Consider the following 24,439-nt stretch of genomic DNA (forward strand, 5'->3'; position numbering starts at 1 on the left):
TTGTTTAATGCATGTCTATATTTGTGCAGATATATCTTAACTTCATATTTGAGCTACCTTAATACATGAAAGCATATTATTATTATGACTGATGGAGAAGTACAAAACAAAAACGAGTGTTTGCCAGACAACGTATGTCTGGGATTCTGTCCTTACAGGTTCATCCTCGGTTGACAAAAAAGTAAATTCCTTCAACCATAGAAGTACATATAATGAGATACTCACAGTCTTTCAGTATCCAAAGGAATGTTCCTCGGCACCGCAGTCAGACCCCTCCTGGAGCAATCTACCGTCGTCCCCACACAAGAACACGCCCTGGGACATCTCGATCCGGAGAAGGAGAGATGCGCCACATCTCCGGCCGCCGCCAGAACGACCGCCGCCAACAACACCCAACTGAACCCCATCACGAACGGCAATGAAGTCGCCCGCATGGTGTCAAAGTGCTGTGCCGTGTGTTTATTTTTTTAAAGGTTCAGTTCCGGCACTTCGTCTTAATTGAAACTTTCACGAGGTTTTATTCTACGGGGATTGAAAGGCTCGCCAAATCCGGTGGAAATCTGTAAGAAAAAAAAAGTGAATAATTAGAAGACGACCGAAATGAGTGCTGAAAGTGTTTTCGTTGGAGGAGTTTGTTACATTGGAAGTTTAATTTTATGTTCGGAGAGCGTTTGTTAGGCGAGATTTGAATTCATTACTTCACGTTGATGGTGTTTTTAATTGGGATGAACTATTCAGTAAAAAGGGGAATTGGTAATCAGCTTGAGTCTTGATTTCATTTTGTATTCTTCACAACACTTCCAATTTGCTACATTGTCTTCGAGTTATATCAACTTTCCGATAAATTGCAACTAACTAAGTACTATTGCAACCTTCTTTGTTCTCAGAGGAAAAAGTTGAGGAACTTTGGGAAATAAAAATTGCAAACGGGCAGCTGTTATTAGGAAGGCAAGAACTCCATTGATATTTTATGAAAGTTCTCAGTAGTTTTGAAAAAAGTGATGAGAACAACTCTTATTTAATCATTTTGGACGAAATCTACACAAAGAAATATTTCACATATGTGAAGTTTTTCATTTTTGGTAACCAGTTGTTGTCCATCTTTGCAATTGGCTGCACCGCGCTGATGAGGCCAATAGCCAGAAACACGTGTCCGCGGTTTGCCTCCATTTTTTGAGTGTTCGGTCCACAAATTTTCCCTAACCTAACCCTAACCCTTTCATATTTTCAATTTGTATTGTTGGATAATATTTATATGTTAATATTCTGTTTTTCATCAACCTTTTCGGTTATTTTCACCTGTCATAATCTGAAAAAAAGATTATAATGGAGAAGTTTAAACAGATATAGAAAAGGCAATCTTCTTATCCATCCCGATAAGTTACTGCGTAAATTCTGAATATTTTTACTGATGAAGAGAATATTTATCGGGGTTTAGTAAAAGTTTGAACTTTCCACACCTGTATAAAGTCCTCCATTGCAATTTTAATTTTTTTCAGATTTTGGAAGGTGAAAATACTCAAAAAAGTTTACGAAAAACGTTGCTTTCCTTCCTATAAAATGACTTTTGTTGAATATTAATTTTTTATTGATATTTGGTCATTCCTTATTCTTGAACACTCTGCTTTCAGCACGATATAGGTCTTTCTACAGAAATCGGTTTTATAATAGATTTGTGAAATATTTCTTTTTGTAGATTTCGTCCAAAATGATTAAATAAGAGCTGTTCTCATCACTTTTTTCGAAACTACTGAGAACTTTCATAAAATATCAATTGAGTTCTTGCCTTCCTAGTAACAGCTGGAGGTTTGCCTCCATTTTTTGAGTGTTCTGTCCACAAATTTTCCCTTTTGATTTATATCATACACAGTCTTCAGGAGATGAAGACTCCGATCGAACCCGCGTCACAAAAAGTATTGTAGTTCTGGTTTTTGAGAAAAGTGCCTGAATAAAGTCCCTGAAGGTGTCCTTCATGATGAAATTAGGGTCTAGTGAAAAATTCAGCTGGCTGCAATTCAATCAGCAAATAAACCATTTAAGTCTTTGATTACAAATGTTCTTTACAATAAGTTCATATTTATTTGAAATGACATCAATTTTGATATAATTCTATTCGTTGTATTGCTCAGCTCATGAACATTATTAACTGCTATTAAAAAATTTCAATATGTTTTCTCTCTCTCTCTCTCAATGACATCAATTTTGATATACTTCTGTTCTTTGTATTTCTCAGCTCTTAAACATTATTAACTGCTATTGAATATATTTTCTTTCTGCAAGATGAGCAAAAACAGGAAGTGGGCGAGTCATTAAAACAAATGACCGAACTATTAGTATTTGTCTGAGTGGGTAATTTGAAATGACTGTTTGAAATGATGCATATCAATAAAAAAATGTTAATGAGGAAAGTCCGATTTTACAATATTCATCTGGCAACTGTGAGATCGCAACTCCTTAGTAAGTGGCATTTGAATGGAGCAATTTATAACGAATATTTTCCACGAAGTATTGTTTATTGCATTTACATGTAATTATGCACGTTCCGTAACGTCACTTTGGATATATTATTATTGCAGTGTACAAGAATGTCAAAGGCTTCCGTCAAGTTATGCCAATTAAGAAAAGCACAACGCACATTTCCTGTCTAATTTTTAGAGAAATTATTAACTGAAATTTTCAATTTCCAGAGAGCGGCATCTTTTTGATTACCATTCACTTTCTTGGTAAGTGATGTATTAATTAAAAAAAATTCAGAAAAACATTAATATCGTTCGCATGAATAATATTGGTGAAGGTAAACCAGTTTCTTGGAAAAAAAAGGGAAATAATCTTCGGAGAGTGAAAGTTAAAAATGTTAATAAAAATGATTCATGGATCATATATTATGGTAGTAAATGCACAAGATTTTATAATCTTTATTGCGTTATAAAATGATTCACAGAATTTCCCCTTAAAAACCAGAACATCTCAAGCCAAACAATTATAGTACCTAGCTCCTTAATTAGCGAGCCAGTATCATCAGGAGATCATTAAAAGTAAACTTTATTTTTATTTTAGTAATCGGAAAAAATCGATCTAATTCGCATATATACGTGTGGCATATTAATATTTGTGAATATCCTTTTCACACCAATCATATGTCATAAGTATCATTTTCAATATTTTTTTCCTTTCACGTTAGACAATTCTAATATTTTAAAATACCGAATAATTTAGTAGACAAAGACTGTCTTAGCTCGTTAGTAGTTAAAGTTGTCGTTCGTAGGGGTGCCACAGCTGGTTAACGGAAAAACAGATTTTAACAAAAGTGTTTTCAGGATGTGAAATGTTTTTAAGCGTGATTCAACAATCAAACCGTGGAAGTGAGCTTACTCATTTTAAAAAAATCAATACAATCGGACTTTTACGTTAAAAGTTATGACGATGTAAACTGGAGTCAAATTTCGGTTGCGTCAACAACTTTTTTAGAATGTATCTATATTCGTGGAGGGTGAGATTAAAGTAACAGGCCTGCCTTTCACAAATATATAGATTTTTGCGAATATTCAATTTCATAAGATACACTAAAAATGTAATCAAACGTAAAGCGTGCTTCATGTAATAGGTATTTATGCATAAATAATCAAAAAAATAACGTTGCAAGCATTTTAAATATAAATTCAAACGACCACTATAGGAATATTTTCCAACAAATTATTTTTGCCATATATACCTAGTCTGAAATTTAATTTGTCGAGATGCTTACTTAATACATAATGATTGAAAATAAAGATTATATTCATTCTCACACATTCCGAAACATTTTTGGAGTGATTCGAGGGCCCGTGTCGACAATTCGTCGTAATTATTCTTGAGGCGTTGGTTCTATTCGGAAAATTTCACTTTCAAGGTATCCTCACAAAAAGAAATCATGGGGCTACAAATCCGTTGATCTTAAAGATCAATCTCATGTTTCTGTTCTCAATCCTGTGCATTAAAATCTTATGAAACCGCTTTTTTATTATGTATATTTCATTTTCAAAATATGCCATCAGACTCTAGAGGTGACATAGACGACCGTAGAAACGGTACCTCAAAAATGTTTTGGAACGTATCTAATCTTTCTAATAAATACTACTCAGTCGATTAAAAATATAAACTATTAAGCGGAATCCACAAATTGAGAAACAGCTACCAAGAGAATTTCAAAGGTTATAATAGGAACATACATTTTTCGGTAAAAATAAAAACAAAAATAAAAATTAATTGGCGCTCCGGGGCGACTTCATTGATTCCAATGACGCATTTGCTCTTTCAGCTGCAGGAAAACCCAGAAAAACCTGCAGCACCACATCGTCTGAAGATCTTGATCTGCCAATGTCCTCTCTCTCATAAAAGAAAATGTAGGGTGTCTCCAGATGCTCCAATAGATTCAATACATCGCCAGAACACTTCGTGACACGGGTATCGTCAAACTTAAACCAGTCCGTTTCGTCTTTGACCAAGGCGTAATAAAGACCAAATTCAACGCCAGAACCACAGTGAACAATGACTGCATGAATATTATAATAGTGTTCTGCTAGATTTAAATGTTCATCTATTTCGAACCTTCGAATGAGTTTCTTGCTTCCGTCAGAGGTTGAGTCTTGTTTGTAGATCATCAGTGTTATTATTAGATTGGCTGGTGCCTCAGCTATACTTGTTTCCTTATAACAGTCATGTTTGGCAGTACAGTCGTTCATCAACTGTTAAAAATTCCATGAAGTTTCAGAAATTCACACAAGTTTTTACTATCTCTTGAACATTTACTGCAAAGTAAACAAGTGAGGATTTTTCCAGCAAAAGATTTACAAACACAAGACGAGATGGACTGTACGGAATCATTCAATGCAGAGCGGTCAGGAGTATTGATTTTGGGTTATAAAACAACAAATTAGTCTAACCTGATTACAATATTTTGACAACGAGAAACCCGAAGAAAATACTTATTCCATTACACACTTTCCTAAAAAAAGATTGAAAATATTGTAAAGAGTTTTCATGGCTTCAGTAACAAAGACGTTTTTATCTAAACGTATTTGCTTGACGAAAGCCAACATACACGTATAGTCGGGTATACAAATATGCCGTTTGTGAATAAAACTCAAATAAAACAGTAGAGAGTCGAGCGCCGATAAAAGAAAATATCCGGTGCAATTTAAATACGAATTTCGTATGGATTCTTTATGTATATAACGGTGATGAGTGCGACCTGGGGCGTTTCTCAGATATTTAGATGATGGAGAATGGAAAGATGGACCCTATCTTCGAAGACTGTTATAACGAGCCTTGGGCTATATGCTCAACGTTTCTAAGGATGTAGCTGCTAAACTAGGAGATGGAAAATCTAGAAAACCAGCTCTCGTTTCCTCTCGTTTAAAATTATTTTTTGAAAAATGTTCAACGTTGGGTAGGATTCGCAATTTCTCTGAAGTTATACAATATACAGATATATTCGTCAGTGCTTATTACCAATCATTATAATCTATACCGGCTGTTTTTTTAAGCGGGCCAATATTAGGATCTCAAGAACCCTCATAGTTAGAAGGTCAATTGAATTTTGTTAAATTATAGGTAAAAAACATGTCTACAAGCTTTTATAAACATGCTCTAAAAAGAAGAAATTACATTTCAGAACGATTCAAACCCATCAATTAATTAGTATACAGAATTAATACAGTATTTACCTATTTCATAAAAAAAATCTTATAATTATTCATGTCGAGATCAAGATACATATTGTATTGAATATAACTGGAGTTTTTTCCCCAACACCAAATCGTTATTTTTAACACCTCGACACGTGCTTCAATCACCAAGTGATCATCTTCAAAGAGGAAGATTAAAACTGTATTCTTTATACGATATAAATTGTGTAATGTAATGAATGTATGGGTTTGAATTATTTTAAGAATAATTTTTCTTTTCAGGCCGTGTTAATATAGGCTTGTATTCAAAAATGTATTTCCACTATTGATTTATCACCAGAATAAAACTGCAGCAAATGATTTGGAGTGAGTAGTCTCTGCGATGCGAAATAGGTTTGAGTGAAATGAAAAATTGAAAAAATCTTACAAATTTCCTTTCGGGCATTAAAGAGTATTTCTTTGAGAATTCTCCTATCAACTCTGAAATTTTAGAGGAAAAGAACATTAATTTCGAATTCAATCATTATCCAGCTCTATTGTTTTATCTAAATTCATTACATGGGTGTATTTTGGTGGTTATTAATATTTTTCGACTTTCTGGATTTATATTTTTTTTCAAGGATAAAACACAAGCTCTTATTATTATGGTGCTCTTAGAGCGGTGCCTGTAAATTAATTCCACATAAACGCAGTTCTCAAATGAAAGAGTTCTTAAACAGTGAAGTTCGAAGTGTACCAAGTTGAACCTCAAAACGATGAGCAGCCACAGTCCATCGAGTATTTCTGATATGTACCGCTCTTGGTGGAATCAAACGAGCCAAGTCACTTGAACGCTTCCCATGGAAGTATCTATAGAAGAGAGACAATTCTCCAACCTTTCTCTGATTTTCTAGGCAATCAAGATTGCAATTGATGTTCGCGTCTCCAATCAGGCGGATGGCCCTTTTCTGAATGGAATCCAGCAGCTTCAAGGTATGCTTAGGGGTGAAGCTCCATACATGAGAACAATACTCCGAAGAAGGTCTGATCTGAGCTTCATAAAGCATCAAAAGTTGCTGAAGTGTGCACAGTTTTCTGGTTCGGAACAGAAGCATTTGAGAAGCAGTCTTTGCAATTCCAGCGACATGATTCTGCCAAGATATATTGGTGTCCATTTTAACCCCCAACAAACTTATCGAAACAGAAAGCGGAATTGTCTGTCCTGACATTATTTTACACGGTTCGGAAACATTTATCGTTTTGAAGATGCCTGGATTTTTGTGACATTGAATTAAACCTGGTTACTTTCACTCCAATTCAATATGCAACCTCCTACTGCCGGTGAAGATGTACATCTGCAGCTGATGTCCTGGAATTCAAATGGAATGACGAGACAAGTGTGCTATCGTCAGTAAAGCAATATATTGGATTCTTGTTTTTTTCCAATAAGTCTTTGATATAGAAGAAAAAGAGGGTTAGAGACAATACGGATCCCTGGGGAATACCAGCGTTGATGGTAAAAGTATTCGAGAGATATCCACTCACGGGCACTTGCAGGGAACGTTCTTTCGAGAAGCTGCAGAGCCATTCACAAAAATGATCCCCCTTTCTTGTAAGAAAGGTTTGCGCACTTTTGAAGTACATTGTCGGGCACTTCATCAGGACCAGACGCCTTATTGATATTGAACTGATTTAAATATCAGTATATCTGAGTAAGTATATCAGCATCTACCGACTGTAACCACTATATATTTCCCTTCAACAAATAATTGTTTCTAAGAACCCCCACGCCAACATAAGAATAAGATATTTGTTTGAATATAAAGGGAAAAAGAAGACACGTTGTCGTAGAGAAAAGTCAATATTATGCAGAGGATGTTGGCAAACAAAATTTCATTCTCCCCCTCGTTGGTACTTCACTGCTCGTAGAACGTTCGGGAATTTATATAAACATATAAAACAGCAATGTATTGAGCAGTCAATCGATTTCAATATACCTCCGGATCTCGGAGTTGGCTCCTTTAGAATCCTCGGGGACCGTCTTCGGGGAAAATGGATCAAGGGGTTTGTTTGACGACATTACAAACAGGAAAAAGACGCTACCTTGCGAAGTTATTACAAAAAGAAGGGTATATTTTTTGTTAACTGTAGACAAGCTGTCACATTCGCTTGTTTTTGGACTTAAGAACCAGACAGTCTTCAAGGAGAATAACTTATAGATCCAGGGTTGACAAAAATCATAATTTTAATATAAATGAAAAAAATCCGAATTTTGGAAGCACTTTGTAGGAAAAGGCGCAAAAAAAGTGGATACAGAGCAATTTGCAAAAAAATTAAAAAAATTCAAGGAATAGTTAGTATATTACGAACCCACCATGAGTTTCACAAGAGACTGCAACCAATTGAAAAAATAGATCTCGCAGCGGGTGATTATATTGTAATTTATATTGATTGAAAAGCATCTGCTGGCTATGATATACTTACACATAAATATATCAGTAAAAACTTAAACTGTTTAGTATCGAAGTGCGGTTTTTATATAAATATTTCAACAAAAATCAGTGCGACTAAAAACAGAAAATTGACATTTTAACTTTACACTGTTGAAAGTTTTTTTCATAAAAATTACCTTACTTTTTTCAAACTTTTAGTCTTGTTCTATATTAAAGTTTATCAGTTTATAATTCGGTCGGTCGGTAGCCAGGCGGTTCGACGTGGGTGCTTTATTCACTCACTTGAATTGACTGCCGTGTTGGTCGGTGGTTCAAGCCCTAGGTAATACCTCGTTAATCCTTAGCTCGCAAAAGTTTCGACTTCTGAGGGTTGTCGTTCGTAGGGGTGCGACAGCTGGTTAAGGGAAAAACATATTTTGAACAGATTTTTAAATTTTTAAATTTTTCATAACGAAGTCATAATGCTATTAGACTGCGGATTATTGTGAATCAATCCACTGCAGATGAAGAAGTTATATCACGTGTTCAGTGTTGCCAGGTCTACGGGTTTTGCATCAGCTCCATGAGAACAAGCACACGTTTCAAGTGAATGAAGGAAAATTTAACACAATTTAACACATTTATTAATTCTAAGGCGGTAACGACGTTCGCCGGGTCAGCTAGTAGTTTTATAAAATTTTCGAGAATTGCACTAAATGGCATCAAATGGATCAAAAGATCATAAACGAAACGAATCAGGAGAATTTGTAGTTAATATTATTAAAGAACAGTAATTAATGTCTCTCAGTTAGCAATGTGATTCTTTTTTTTATAAATTATTTCTTATTGCAATCGAAAAATTTTATTTTTCAAGACAATCGTTTTTTTATGAATAAAAAACAATAGTGCTAACTTGATAAAGAGTTAACACAACCACTCCGGTAAAAGTATTGATGAAATTGAATGTGGAAACTTTTGATATCGATATTTTGTCGATTACCTATCGTAACTCGCCGCGATCTAAATATTTGATTCGTTCAATAATTTTGTCGAAATATCGTGAACAAAAAAGGTATTTATCAATCGTCGAAAGGCCAGAATTATAATGTGTTTTATCAAGACGTTTATGAGACGATTGTGGTAACTTTATATTGAGTTAGCATATCCACCCATTTGAAAAAAATGATAGATGTCGAAAAAGATGAGTACAAATAATCAATACTGTGTTTATTGAAAAAAAATACATAAGCATCGGATAACATTGCAAACAGGAAAGAAATTCAAATTCTTCTTTTCTAATAAAGAATGTATCAAAGGAGATGGATACACGGAAAATCGATTCTGGTTTTTTTCGTTCACGATCTCTTGAAAAAATTGTTAAAAAATCAAATACATGCAACGTAGTGTTCCCATATAGTATAGTACAATAATTTTCAGAGAAATACGTTTTTGTGTTTTTTTTATCAAAATGAGTTACGATAATTATTAGAAAAATATTCATAACATATATTTCAGCATAACCCTGAAAAGGCATGAGCCTGTAGCAGGGCCCCCCTTATACCACCAATGTAACTTAAAACTAACTAATCCAAACCGTCTTTGAACTTGATTGGAATTTTATTAAGAATGTCACTATGGTAGTTAGCAGAGCTACATAAAAATAATACAACAAATCCTCGACAGTTATTCAAAAATAAAAGAAAATATTTCTATTAATTTACTAAAAGTGGCCTAGCTAAGTTTATAGAGGTTGTGATTTCGGCTCTTTACTATCGCTTTTCATAAATACGATATTATTGACAGAATAATGTATATGTACGTTAGCCCTTCATTTTAAGTACTCCTAATAATTTGTATCTATCATTCTAGAGGGCTCAATAAATCATTTTTATATACATGAAAAAAATCTGCAGTAAAACTGTTTTTTCTGTGAAATATTGCTGATATTGTTTGATAATTTGGACTTACTTGAAATCAATTTTGTAAAATTTTAATGGAAGTAATGAAAACTGCTTTTCGACGACACATAACATTCTCACAAATGTTTGAAGGTGATTGACAATGTTTCACGATGAATTTCACTAGTTTGGACTTCCATTGTCTACTATATAAAATGATTTGAAATCTATGAAAGAACTAATAAAAAGAAGAATCAAAAATGAATAGCTGAAAATAACAATTATATTAGGCAAAATGAACCTGAAATAAAATAATAGTGAAATAAAATACAAGTAAAATAGAATAATTGAACAAAAATAAATAAAAATGAAGAAATGAAAAAAGAAAATAAAAAGTTGAGAGATTCCAATTCACGTTAGTTCACGACGTTTCGATTGTATCTACAATCGTCTTCGGGTGATGACTGGACTGATTCCTCCGAGAGATGACTATTTACAGGTCGTTCGAGTACTTTCACTTATCCCCGCTTTCCATTTTCCGCTTCACTAGTTCCGTGGGAGATGACTAGTGAAATTCTCACAAATCATGGATTCACGCCAAGAACAATCGTGAATGAAGAATGTTGCTTATGCATTCCTTACTGTCTATGGAAAACTAGGATTTTGACAACTTCCAATTATTTGGCTTTCTCTACGAGGTCAATTAGCGAGTTTTTTACTTTTTTATGTTGTTACACTCATCTCGAACATATGTTCACAGTTTCGTTTCAGTTGTTTATCATTTGTAGTTTGTTGGTGAGAGGCATAAAAATAATTAGAAGTGTCGTCGTGTTTGACATTTTTCTGCTTTCGAGAAAAATTGACCGAAGAATTTGAATCAAATTTTGTGTAGGTACAAAATGGAATTGAGTGCTCAAAAACACTTGAAATGTTGACAGTGGCATACGGTAATTGTACTCTGAGTCAGAAAAATGTTTACAAGTGGTACAAACTTTCCACAGAAGGTCGAGAAGATGCTCGCCCTGGACGCCACAGCACATCAACAACCGATGAAAATGTTGTGAAAGTGAAAAAAATTGTAATCTTTCCAATGGAAGAGCCCAGGAGAGCAAGACCGAAGAAAAGCACAAAAAGTTCGCTTAATTGTCAAGGTTTTGCTCATTGTTTTCTTCGATTACCGAATCGCAGTGCATCAGGAGTTCTTGTCACATAGTCGTACGGTCAATAAGGAGTATTATCTTGGAGTTATGCGCCGTTTGCGAGAAACAATACGAAGAAAAAGGCCGGTATTGTGGAAAAACAATTCATTACTTTTGCATCACGATAATGCACCTGTTCACTCGTCTTTGCTTGTTCGTAATTTGTTTGCCAAAAACAACACCGTGATCATGCCTCAGCCACCATATTCACCAGATTTGGCACCCTGCGACTTTTTTTCCCTGTCCCCCAAATCAAAGAGACCCTTGAGAATACGGCGTTTTATGACGATTGAGGAGATAAAACCGAATCGCTAAGACAGCTCAAGGACATACAAAAAGTGTATATCAGAACTGCTTCGAGGATTGGATGAAACGCTGGCACAAGTGTATCATACCTAGGGGGACTACCTTGAAGAGGACAAAATATAAATTGATGAATAAATTAATATTTTTTGAGGAAACTTTTCGAACAGACCTCGTATATCAAAAGCCTATTGTCTTCATCATTGTTGTCAAAAATTTTGTGATTAATGTGTGATGTCCTTTCCTGGTTCGAAGACCGTCGATTCAACCTAAATTCCACAAATAACATCCCAGCAGATACTCTGATTATTATTCTTGCGATCCACTTGTGGACGGCATCGATAGATTGCTGCTAGAGAAAATAAATATCCGTGGGAATCAGTTTACTTTCACTGCGTCGACAGTTTAATTCTTATAGAAACAAATGAATCCGCATTCGTATCAATATTTCCGCAATAAAATTGCATGCGGCCTATTCGGACAAATTGAATGTGGGTTAGTAAAGCACTGTGGTAGAAATAGAACCGTACAAAACATTCCGCATTCCCGTGTGTAGAATCTGCTTGTTCGTTAATCTTTTAGAGAGCAATCAATATTTTTGAAATAAGAAATCTCGTCTTTACTTTAGTTCATGTTGGAGCCGTAATGAAGGATAAGAGCGGTCATACAAGCGAAGCGGAGAAAAAACATTGTTTCTCTGTTTACATTGGAGCGATGCTTTGAACCTTCAGTAGTATATGAGTGTTGATAAGAACGTCGATAATTTACAATTATTTAGTTTTGTCAGCTTTTATCGAGGTTGAACATAGAAAATTTAATTGGTGAAATTCTTGCCAGGCATTTACTGATGAATTCCGTGGCAGAAAAATTGAAAACAACATTGTTGTATTTTATGAAATTGAGAAAACTGTAGTAAAGTTGTCATCTGAAATTCTTATGAAAAATCACTACAAGGAAAAAGACTGAATTTCTCTATAACTCACATTTGAACTATTTACTTCTATAGAGGTAATATGATAAAAAATACCACCAGAAATATCTGGTGATTACAAATCTGAATAGAAAAATGTTTTGTGACCACCTCATCATACTAGAAGTAATTTAAATTTATATGAGAGTTTTGCAATAACATTTCTTCGTGCAGATGATAATACTGAAATACTTCCAGCTTATAAGGATAATGCCATAGTATAATAATGGATAGGTTCTATCGATTAGAAAATAAATTATCTCAGTTGATTTTCGAGTTCAACATGCCAAACAGATAATAGAACAAAAAACGTTCACGAACCAACAAAATCAATTGAACATAATATTTATAGAACGTTTGCTAAATATAAAAATATTCTGACCAAACAGAACACATTCAACTGATTTTTTATCTTAGAAAACCATCTCAATCTTATGGGTTACCAAAATACATAAGCCTAATGTTCACTGAGGATTCACTATAAAAACACACTTTTCCACGATAGTTAAATATTTGTTGACTAGTTTTGGTTATTACACCATTTTCAAAACTAACTGGATTACCTAATGATCCTTTAAGATCTATTGTAAGTTCAATTGGATCTCATGGTCAAAAACTATCAAGATATCTTTTATAAATTTTGAAACCGATATCAAGAAAACTGCGTTAGCAAAAAGCTTCTAAAAATAAAAAATGTTTGTGACAACTGTAAGTAAAATAGTCAAAAACAAACCTTATGGACGCAAGACGCGATGTAATACAGGATTACCAAAACCTTTAGATGTTCATCTAATAAAATCATTGAAAAAACAATATACGACTGTTACAAAAGCAATGAGATTCCTACAACTGAAATCATAAGGAAGAAATTGAATAACTTCCGGTCATAACTTGAGCTGCTGTGACAAAACTCTTCAGAATTGGAAAAAGAAACTAGGATTTAGATTTAAAATAATAAGCAAACGTCAATCAGTTATGGAAAACAGAAGAATGGTGGAATTGCGTAACAAATACTTAAAACAAACAACTAAATATAGACAAGAACAACGGCAAATTTTCTATTCGGACGAAACTTGGTATGACACTCACGACACAGTTACGAAAGGGTGGACTGATGGTTCGAGAATGTGTACGCCTAACATGCCTGCAAACAAAGGATCGCGACTAATCATTGTGCATTGCGGAGGAAGTAAAGGATGGCTTTCGAATTCTTGGAAATTATGTGGAAAAAAACTTCAGGACTGCAATGTTGACTATCATGAGAACATGGAAGCTAATTTTTTCAAAGAATGATTTGTACACATTGATCCCAACTACTTGAAGTTTTGCAGACAAAAACATTTGAAAAAGTACATGCCCTTGAGAGTATTGCTGAAAAGTATGAACACACCATACTGAGACTTCCCCCCAATTTTTGTGTTTTCAACCCATCGAGTTGATTTGGGGGATTTGGCGTAAAAATAATTTTCCAAAATTTGATAAGAAGGTAATAGAGCTAATTAAAGAAGAAGTATCTGATATTACCGAAGAAGACTGGCAGAAAAGGATTAAAAAACTAATTTTACTTGAAAAGAATAAATATTTATAAAGATATGAAACTACGAAAACACATGACATTAAAACACAAAACTTTTGAAACAACCTAATACTCGTATTACTCGTATTACTCGAAAAATACACTATAGTGAAATATCCCTCTTTCTTATATAAAGAAACACTAAAGGAAACGGACAATATATTCAATCATCGATATTTTCCGAAAGATGGAAAACACTTGGCGAACCCCAGTCGTTTTTTTGTACGGGCATTTTATTCACACTTCGCAAAAACGTTGACATACACAAATTCAGCAGGAACGCCTTGGGAATCGTGAGAGACCACGAGGTCTTTTTGAATAGTCAGCAAGGGAATTTGAAATTGTAATAAAATTCGAAAAGTGGATCGGTTATAAAAACAAATATGACTATATTTGCCAGTTTATAGGGAATTGGCAGATATGGAGAGACGCTACGAGAAGTAACTCGTCTAGAAAAATTGTGATATAATCAAGAAATTATTGGAAAAGAAAATAAAGAGAATTTGTAAATTAGCCAATTTTTGACAACTAAATTTTAAGAAAATGAGTGGATCAATGACACAATTACTCTAGTATAACACTATAAACGTGATAGAAATTTTTCAACCAAAGTCCCTTCCATAGAAAATCAAAAGGTCGTTAACTTTTGACAATTTTATTACACGATAAATACATATACTATTATACCTACTTGAGGGACAAAAACAATAATTTTTGACAATCGAAAGTTTTAAATGAAAAATAAAGGCCATACAATTGGTTGGATATATGTTGGGTTCAGTTTGTGTTAAGTTTGGTTCTCTTATTCCTCATGACGCTGTTACAATTTTTTTGGACGAAAAATGAAGAAAACCCAATTTGAGTTAATTTTCAATATGTTGATTCTTATATGAAAATTATGCCTTTCACAGTACCTTTTTCGTGTAAATGATGGTTAAAAAAAAAACAATTTTTACTCAAGATCAATTTTTTTATTATATCGCTACATTCAAATATTATTATTATAGTGATATCAAACCTTACGAATTTATAACTTTTCCTGAAATAATTTTTCAAGTGTTATATCCCAAATGCATCAAGTTTAGTCAGTTAAAATATGTTATCCACCAATAATGCCACTCGCATGGGAAAATAAAAAAAACTGTGGGAGATACAGGGTCGGTTGAATTTAAAAAAAGTTGCCTATTTCAGAGTATATTTAAATAATATTTTGAAATTCAGAATATTCCAATTAGTTCTGGAGACATTCGATATTCACCAATTTCAGTTTAGGTTTTTTGACGTAATATAAGAACGCTTTCTCATTACCACATTTCAGGATGTATTGTTAGGAATCACACGTTAAAAGGTAAGACCTCGTAAGTCCTTAGCTCGCACAAGTTTCGACTTTTGAGAATTGTCGTTCCTAGGGGGGTTACAGTGCGGTACGCGAAGTGATCTAGTAAGGCGATAGACATTAAGTTGAAGTGTTTGTTGTATTTAAAGTGAAATAAAGTTGAGATTTTAAACAGATTTAAACATGTTGGCCATTAACCAAGATTTTGAACTCCATCCCAAATGTTGTTTGTCATTCATCTGAGATATCATGGGTTCGGCCAGTTCAGTAATAAAAATGAGATTAAATTGCTATGATTCAAGTCCATTTGAAGCTTCTTTCTTACACCATTGAATACTTTTCCATTTCGAACTCCTTTCATAACTTCTTTCGTAGATAATAGTTGAGAATTGAAGAGTTCGGTACATTTAGATTGAAAACTCAAGTTGTGCTACATTGAAATATGTTTTTGGTGTGTTTAGTTCTACAAGATGACATTAGGTACGTCGAAATTTTCCAATTATTTATATATAAACTTTCCAGTTTAAAAAAACAATGTGCACCATGAAGGTTAAGCTATATCAAGTACCTATCTTATTAGAATTCAAATATAAAAATGTACTTTTCAAGAATATCAACTACTTAGATGAGTAAGTATACTTATTTTTGAATCAAATATTCACAAATGATCCAGAAGATTATCTGAGAAAATTATCTACTATTAAATTCAGATTTTGAAAAAATATGAAACAAAACGATATTTCAGAAATTTCTTTATGTTCAAATTTTTCACGCATGATAAAAACAAATTATTTCATCTCATATGTTTTGTAGCTGAGGTAACAATCCATATGACCGTCAAAAAATTGATCAGTGAAGTAATAAAAGCGCCTGAAATGAAGAATTTTGATTTTGTTCTAACAACAATGTCAGTGGGCGTTTATTACAATACGTCGTGATTTACCACCCACTAAAGCTAAAGTAGATTCCTAGATAGAAACCCACATAATGTGAAATGCTGAAATTTCTAAATGCATTTTCAGGTCATCATTAAATAAAAGACGATTGTGATTCTGAAAATATTTCACATCAACAGATCAAATCGCCATTAGAAAAAGAGATTCTCAAATTAATTTTTACATTTTATTAAGAATGCGATGAATGGAAAATTACTTATAAATAATCATGTTCAGCAGTAAATTTTGTGCCAAAAACAATAGATTGCAACAAAAAAAAATATTTTATAGGTGCATACTATATACATTGTGATTTCCACTGTATAATAATTATTATAGAAAGCAAACTGAATCATTGGTACATTTCAACTCTTCAAACAGTAGAAAAAGTAGCTCGAAAGCAAAAACAGAAAATCCCCTGCAAAAACAGTAGATCTAACAACACTGAGCACGACGCTCCTCTTGTGCGATTTCTTCTTCACGCACATGGCATGGTAATAACACTGCCACATGATAATTCATGTGGAATGATCATGTGGAAGAATAGCAGAATTTAATAGAATAGCCACATGATCATCGATATTTGTTTAGAAATATTAAATGAGAAAATGTTTAATTTTATAAAAAAAATACTAGTTTTATAGAAAAATTGTAATACTGGTTTTTGCGCAAGAACAAGTGTCCTGAGAGCAAGGAAACCAGAATATTTATAACAAATACACAAAATTTTAGATCGTCAATCTGTTTAAATTTCAGACAAATGCAAGGTGGGTGATCCTTCCTACTTTTTATGCCATGAGAAATGTTCATACCGCATTAAATGAAATCGCCCAGGATGGTAATAATATAGCCATATTATCTATTTTCAATTGTGCAACAAATAGGTAGGTAGGACTGCATTATAGTTGAATTAAGAGGCAGAAAATATCAATAGGCGGTACTTCTATTGTATACAATAAATAAGTTGTTGGTATGAATAGCAATACCTCCAATAAAGTCAGAGTGAATGGAAAAATGATACTGTGTGTTTCATTATTGTTCTCTAAGTAAACCTCACAAAGTACACGTTAATTTATTCAAAGGAGATTCAAGAATATATTCCGTAGATTTGAATGAAAATTTACGTAATTATTGAATTCTCTTATAGGTATTCACTGATTTTTATTAGATTTCCAAAATAAACTTTTTGTAAAACTAAATAAGAATGATGAGGAAAAAAGGAAACTGAAATCTAATAAGTAGGTAATATACATTTTTACTTCCATTTGAACTTTAAAATATGGTAGCTACCTAAGTGCATAAGTAAGTTTCTATGGACCGGTGTTTTCCAAAATGTTTTTACAAAAATTTTCTATTGCTCCAAAGCACTATTAGATTCAAAATGTATCCTTGAAACTTATTTCATCAACATGGAGTAGACTATTTTATTATTATTCTCTTTATAGAAGAAAAATCTTCAAAAAATATTCAGAAATCGTATTGTAGCTTATCAAATATTCATGTAGGTAAAAGTACATCTAAAACAAGCGACATAGAAAAAGCAGATGGGATTTTCAGCTCATATAATTGCATATCAATGACTTTGAAAGTGCAATTAGAACATATTTTAAAATTTTGTCACTTTCGTGTGGCACCTAGTGAGTCCCCTTAAAAACCAGTAATGTTTATCGTAGAATTCAGGTGTATTTTTCATGAGCGAAAAAAGTTAATAAAACACTTGAAAATGTTGTCAGCATAAATTTTTCATTGATTTATCATTTCCATGTGCCTCATCTTTCTGCCAATATTATTGACTTGAATTGAAACTAGTAAATTAATTCAATAAACTACCTAGTCTTAGATATTAACTAATTCATTATTATTTCAGGAATACGAATAAGGTTCGATGTTCAGATTTACCAGAAAATAGTTCCTAAACAGTAAAGTTTCTAGTGCAAATTCAGTTACTTTTTTTCATTTGTCTTTTGAACAAATACTGATGTGTTCTTATTAAGTGTTTCATTTACATAGGTACGTCTTCATTTGAAGAGTACGTAAATAAATCAGATTCAGAAGCCTTCATAATGCGTGTACCAATGAAACTATAAAAAATATTATTCTTTCGACGTATTATCATTCTTATACCCAAATTTCAAAGAAAACAACCTTATAAATGCTAAATGCTGTAATAACTTCCAACTGAAGACAACAACAATATTGACATTAGCAACACTAACCTTAGGTATTATTGAACCCCATCGTTACTTTCAATCGTCAAATGAAACATTTCACACGAGGAAAGTCACTAGAAGCATTAAAACCAAAATTTCTTTTTTCACTGATTGTATTGTCAACGAGCCTCACTAAACTTCATAAAACATCCTCCACAACTCACAAAACTCCGCCAAACGTCCGATGCTCAAAATTTTCGCGCGAACTCTGATGAAACCGAATGCCACAGCGTCATCCAGCACCCTCTAGATTGCGTCTTTGACTGAACGCGAGCTTGGAATCGAGTAAGCTCTGGTGTGGAGAACTTGTTTTGACGAAGGAAGGGTGGGAGCTCATCGCCAACTTGTCTGCGCGTCAAAAACGGGAATCACCTTAGGAAGTGCTGTGAAAAAAAACAAATAATGTGTTGTTTGTTTTATGGTTCGTTTGACCTTGTCGGTCTTGTTTGATGCTGATTTTTATGAGAAAAAAAGTCCGATTATGTTTGAGTATGGGATGGTGTTGACAAATTATGGGTTATTATGTGAAGGAAATATTTTATAAGTATATACTTGTTTGATTTTGTAACAATTTTGTCATTCATCATGTGTCAATGGAATTGGGAATTTCTTTGCAAATAATAATTGTTCTTTCTAGTAGGTGCAGTGTTACAGGTAAAAAAAACAGTGAAAAGTAGTCAAAAATTTGTAATTAGGTGTAAAGTTGCTGGGTGATATATGATTTTGGTCAGAAATATTTCTTTAAACAAAATTTTGACACGTTTCTTCGATCTTGACCGTTAAGTGAACGTTTTTTATCAACCCTAATGGAAAATGACAATGACAAATTGAACTAGTCAAGAAAATCAATGATATATTTTTATCGATTATTTCATTCAAACCAAATTACTTCTCATTTCTACCTTCTGACCCACAATAATAATGCGATGAAAATCTTCAGAAATATTCAAGTTTTGACAACTGTATAAAATTGGAACTGGGCAAAATAACGATCCATTTGCCTACCTACCACGGGAACATTTTTGGCAGATCTATAAAAACTACTCAATTTCCATTTTGTATTATGAAGAAATAAAAGTTTCATTTGTATTTCCAAGTAGTTTTCACCACTTAATTGAGGATTCCCTGTTAGAGAAATAGGTAGCCACAGAGTAGAACACGAAATGTCGAGCATAAAAACGGATTATAAATGCTCCTGAGAGGCTATAAGACTATAAATAAGATGTATGTCCTGGTTCTACGAAATTCAGGTTCTAGGACGTCAGGTCCTAGAACGTCAGGTCCATGCGCAGTTGATATAGAGCGTTCTGGTTTCTGGTTTCACCAAGTGTCTGAGGCTATTTCGGACTGTTTGAGATTTTGTACTTGTACCTACGCATCATGTCTTGTGCAGTCTCCAGTTTCGGATGTTAGAACCAGAACAAACCTATAGAAAGAAACATTCCAATTTCATGGACCCACAATGAAAACAACGTTTAGCAAAATGCTGTATCTGTATTACGAGGAAATTATTGCCACAAGATGGCAGTATGGAACTCTAGGAAAATAAAGAAGGGAGAAAAGACATTTTCTATTGAAATTAAAAAAAAAATGCCATTATCATTGGAACGTTGTTTGGAAGATAAAATTAGATCGATAGTTGAAGGCGAAGCAGTTTTCAAAGTTAAATTATATGATATTTTTATGTTAATGTAAAATTTGCCTACAAATTTCTTTATTACAATCCTCCCTTTACGACATCCCTAACAAATAAAGTGAATGAATTAGGTGTTTGCAACTGTAAATAACGTCAGTTTAGTTTATCGTTATGGCGATAGATATATACACATACATACATAGTATATGTACAAGTGAAAACACATTTTCTAATATATAAATAATCATCAATATCGTTTGGATTTAATAATTATAATGAAAAATGGTCTTTCTTATGTATGTAAAATAATATTGTAATAGATACCTAGATGTCACAACAAATATTTGAAAGTAATTTACAACTGGTTCTTATGGCAATAATCGATATTTTCTTCAATTCGACTTGCAGAGGAGATATCTGAGAAAAATTCGCCTTTGCAAACTGGTAATCATGGTTTTTGTATCTCTGGATTTTCATAACCCCATACCATATACTATATAAGTGCTCCGTAGAGCAGCATGTTTTTAATCACACCTTCCCACTACTTGGTGCTTTGATGTCTCGCTAGTGCGAGCACTAGCTTTTCTTATGGGTTGTCTTATTATTTATCTCTGTCCTATCTCAAAGTTGCTCCCCTCTCGGCACACTCCGTTCTGTGTATATCTTTATCTGGCAAGTGGTAATAGCATGGTATTTATGTTCTATGCCTTCTATATGGGAACAAACAAAACCTCGCAAAACGAACTTTAGGTTCCTAAAATAAGACAAAATCAAACATCTATCTCTTAGGCACTCAAATAGCAATTTAAATGTTAAACTCTCCTCTTGGTCTCTCGCCCACCACCCACCAGCGTCCTCTGGCGACCTTGCCAATGGTGGCCCCTATTGAATAGATTCAATGGGGAATGTTCTACCTGACGAAAATCAAGTAGTTTTCATAAAAGAGCTCTAAAACAACGCATTTTAAACTTATCATTTCAACCTTTTTGTTTGAAAAATTATTTAAATACTTAAAAAAGAAGAATGAAATAATGCATTCAACATTTAAAGGGGTTCGTTTCTATTTCACCATTCGGCAACATCGGTTATAACTAATAAAGGACAATGAATCTGTTACCTGTATGAGACAAACAAATATGACATATTTCAGAGGCATGCTGTTCTGTTTACTTATGTTCTGAGTTCCGAGACATTCTGTGACATATGACATTTTGTGCACCTAACCTATCTTCCTCTATATAAATAAATAACAAAACAACTATTGTTTATGGGGCTTGTAGAGGTGGTTTTGAACTATAATTTATATTTTACCTTAATTGTTGATTTATAAAGATAATTTTCTTTTTTAAAAGTAGAATATCTAGGTACGTATAAATTATTTCAACTTGATATAGGCGCTGTTGCCAATATGTGAATCAAAAACAAATCCCTTTAAAAATTAAAACCCATCATATGAAACATCAATTTGAATACTTTTTCGAAGTGAATTTGAAAAACTCATGAATAAAACTCAAATTTATTTTGTTCAAACTTGCATTAGCTGTAATAACTCAAATTGAAGAACATTCCACATTGAATATAACGCCTTGCACGTAAAGATCCTGAATTGGTAGGAATATGAGTAGAGGTTAGTAATATAGAAAATATTACAAAATTTTTTTGCTATCATCTTGCAAAACAAAAGTATTGTCCTCTATTATCTCAATAAACACTAAAACATCACTACTTCTACAGACTTTCTGCAACTAAAAGAAATAAAACAATAAATCGAAATGGTGAATTCAACAAACTACCATTATCAAATAAATTTCAAATCGTAGTTTATTATTCTATATAAACTTCACTTTTAATTGAAAAGTGACCTAATTTTTTTCGTGGTATAAACATAGGTAACAGTGACGTCATCTATCAACAATAAATATACTTTTCATTAACTGTGAAAAAGATCACGTATACAACACCAGAACAAAGAATGATCTTAGAAATGAGCAATGCAACTATACAGAGAAATGTCAAATATAGCGTTATAAACATGTACAATAAATTTCCACTCACTCTAAGAAATCCACCAATTTCAACAATGAAATGTCGTTTGAAGAACTACCTCCTAGAAAAACGTTATTATAGCTTGCAGGAATTCTTAAATGATACTATGTTAACTATACGAATGTTATTTATATATGCCTGATTTTATTTTATTTTTTTGTCTTAAAACTACGTGTGTGATAATGTTGATTATGTATGTGAAGCTTTTATTTGTTATTTATTACTGACATGTTCTACACTCCTCGGAGTTTATATGTGTACATTATATATGTAACCGGAGCAAATAAAGATTTATTTATCTATCTACATTCTTTTCAAAATTCTTATCCAATAAACGATTGTGCTTATAGAATTTTCATGTAAATCAGATGACCAATGTCGTCGTTGTTTGAAACTCAATTATCTATATAGTTATTGTCTTAATCTAGGTCGGATTTATATGGGAGATAATGGGGGTAATTACCCTCCCCCGACATGAACATTCAATACTGAACCTCTGGTGTAGATTAAATCCAGAACAAGCCCTGTTCCCAAACACCAGAACTCCAACATTCGTCTTGACATACGTTTCACCAACCAAGTTGGCGTCTACAAAAGATGGTGTACACTAATTCCTAACTGTAAAACTGGTCAACATTTAAATCTAACAGGGTACTCTTTTCACTTTCAGATACATTTCGATAATTTCCGTTAAAAATTTGCGAAAAATTTTCTCATAGTCTCCGCTGATTTTAATAAAACGATTCAACTGAGAATAAACAATGGACTCAAAAATGATCACTTGGTGATCGAAACACGTGTCGAGGTGTTAAAATAAAGGTTTGTTGTTGGAAAAAAAACTCCAGTAATATTATTTACTGTATTTAGTTCTCATGCCATACTTTGTTGTTTTCAGACTTCTCAAAACATTGAAAAATCTAGTGTCATGAACCGATCTCAACAATTTCAGACACTTTTCAAGGCGCTAGATTTTTCTGATCTTCGAAATCGGCACTAGTCAACAGAAGAGGTCAGATCCTGCTCTACGACAACACGCCCGTCCGAATTAAGCGCAGAAGTTCTGCCTCACCAATCTTACTTCCCAGACCTCCCGCCAACGGACTACCATCTTTTCGAACACTCCGTACTCCGATAACTTTCTCACCGGTAGAACCTTCGCCAATCAGGACTAGGCAAAATCGGCCTTTGGCGATTGCCTAAAACTATATTTGAACGCTACCCCTGCCACTTTGTGTTGTGAATAATCATGTGGAATATATCTAAAAGTACTGGTATTCTTTCTATGGCTATGGACATCAAATTCTAGACCCTGGTTACTTCTAATCACTAAGATATTCAAGAATGGTAACTCCTCGTTGTTTTTTTCATGTCATATGTAAACTTAATATTTGGAGGTCTGTTGTTAGATGTTGAAACAGAATCCTCTACCTTAGATCGTTAATCATCGAAAATATATCATCTGCATATCTTATTCAATTCCGTAGAAAGTAATCTAGCTCCTATTTATGTGAATCAACAAAACTCAGGTTATTATGAGATCGAGAGAGTTTCAAATTGTTAGGTTGTCCATTCAGCAATTTGTCACACCGAACCGAACCGACTTGTCAGATAGGTACGTGAATTTTTGGCAGACCGCATATTTTAGGAACGGTAGGACTAGAAGACTCCTGTTCAAAGTCTGTGCGACCGTTTTTAATTAAATCATCTCATAGTAATCTGATTTGTCCAATATCACAACCTTATTGCCTTTATCTGCTTTCCGATATAAAACATCTTTCTCTTCCAATTGATTGATAATCTTGCTTCAGTTTTCTACCAGAAATCATTGATGTGTGTCTGAAAGTCAAAGTGTACCCTGTTACTTATAAATTGAGACCAGTTTCAGTTACGAATTAATGTACCTCATCTCCTGAAAACGTCAAGTGTTGCAGTTCCGGTGTTTGGGAACAATGTTCGTTTTGAACATTCAACAAATTACCAACGAGTATGGTAACAAATACACGCACATATTTTCACATAGCAGAATGTCATCTTCAATTCTTTCAGGTTTGGAGATATTTTTTTTTTTCACATATATAAATTATTCCGTCTTTATAATACCCCCTCTCGACATTCAGAAATCTTCTTCCCCCCTCCGAAATTTAGACTAATATTAATATTATAGTCAGGTCACAGACATGGTGAAAATCATTTGATGTAATCCTGAGAGCCATCTATCAGATCTTCGTGGAACATAATACAAAATCTAACTGG

General features: G+C 33.4%; 1 long non-coding RNA gene across 2 annotated transcripts; it reads right to left on the reverse strand.

Moving 5' to 3' along the window:
* Window positions 1–204: 204 nt before the first annotated feature.
* Window positions 205–24,321, reverse strand: LOC111509453 (uncharacterized). 2 transcript variants are annotated; one of them, XR_002722642.2, is made up of 5 exons: window positions 24,088–24,321; window positions 23,925–24,022; window positions 20,465–20,894; window positions 18,511–18,887; window positions 205–560 (listed from the first exon to the last, which is right to left on the reverse strand). It is a non-coding gene; the product is annotated as an uncharacterized lncRNA (long non-coding RNA). The 2 variants fall into 2 exon arrangements; XR_002722643.2 differs by lacking the exon at window positions 20,465–20,894 and having other exon boundaries at window positions 207–560.
* Between the last annotated feature and the right edge of the window lie 118 nt (window positions 24,322–24,439).

Source organism: Leptinotarsa decemlineata, unplaced genomic scaffold (genome assembly GCF_025532065.1).
Source record: "Leptinotarsa decemlineata unplaced genomic scaffold, Ldec_3_MD MMD2_tig00000199_RagTag_RagTag, whole genome shotgun sequence".
NCBI lineage: Eukaryota > Metazoa > Arthropoda > Insecta > Coleoptera > Chrysomelidae > Leptinotarsa > Leptinotarsa decemlineata.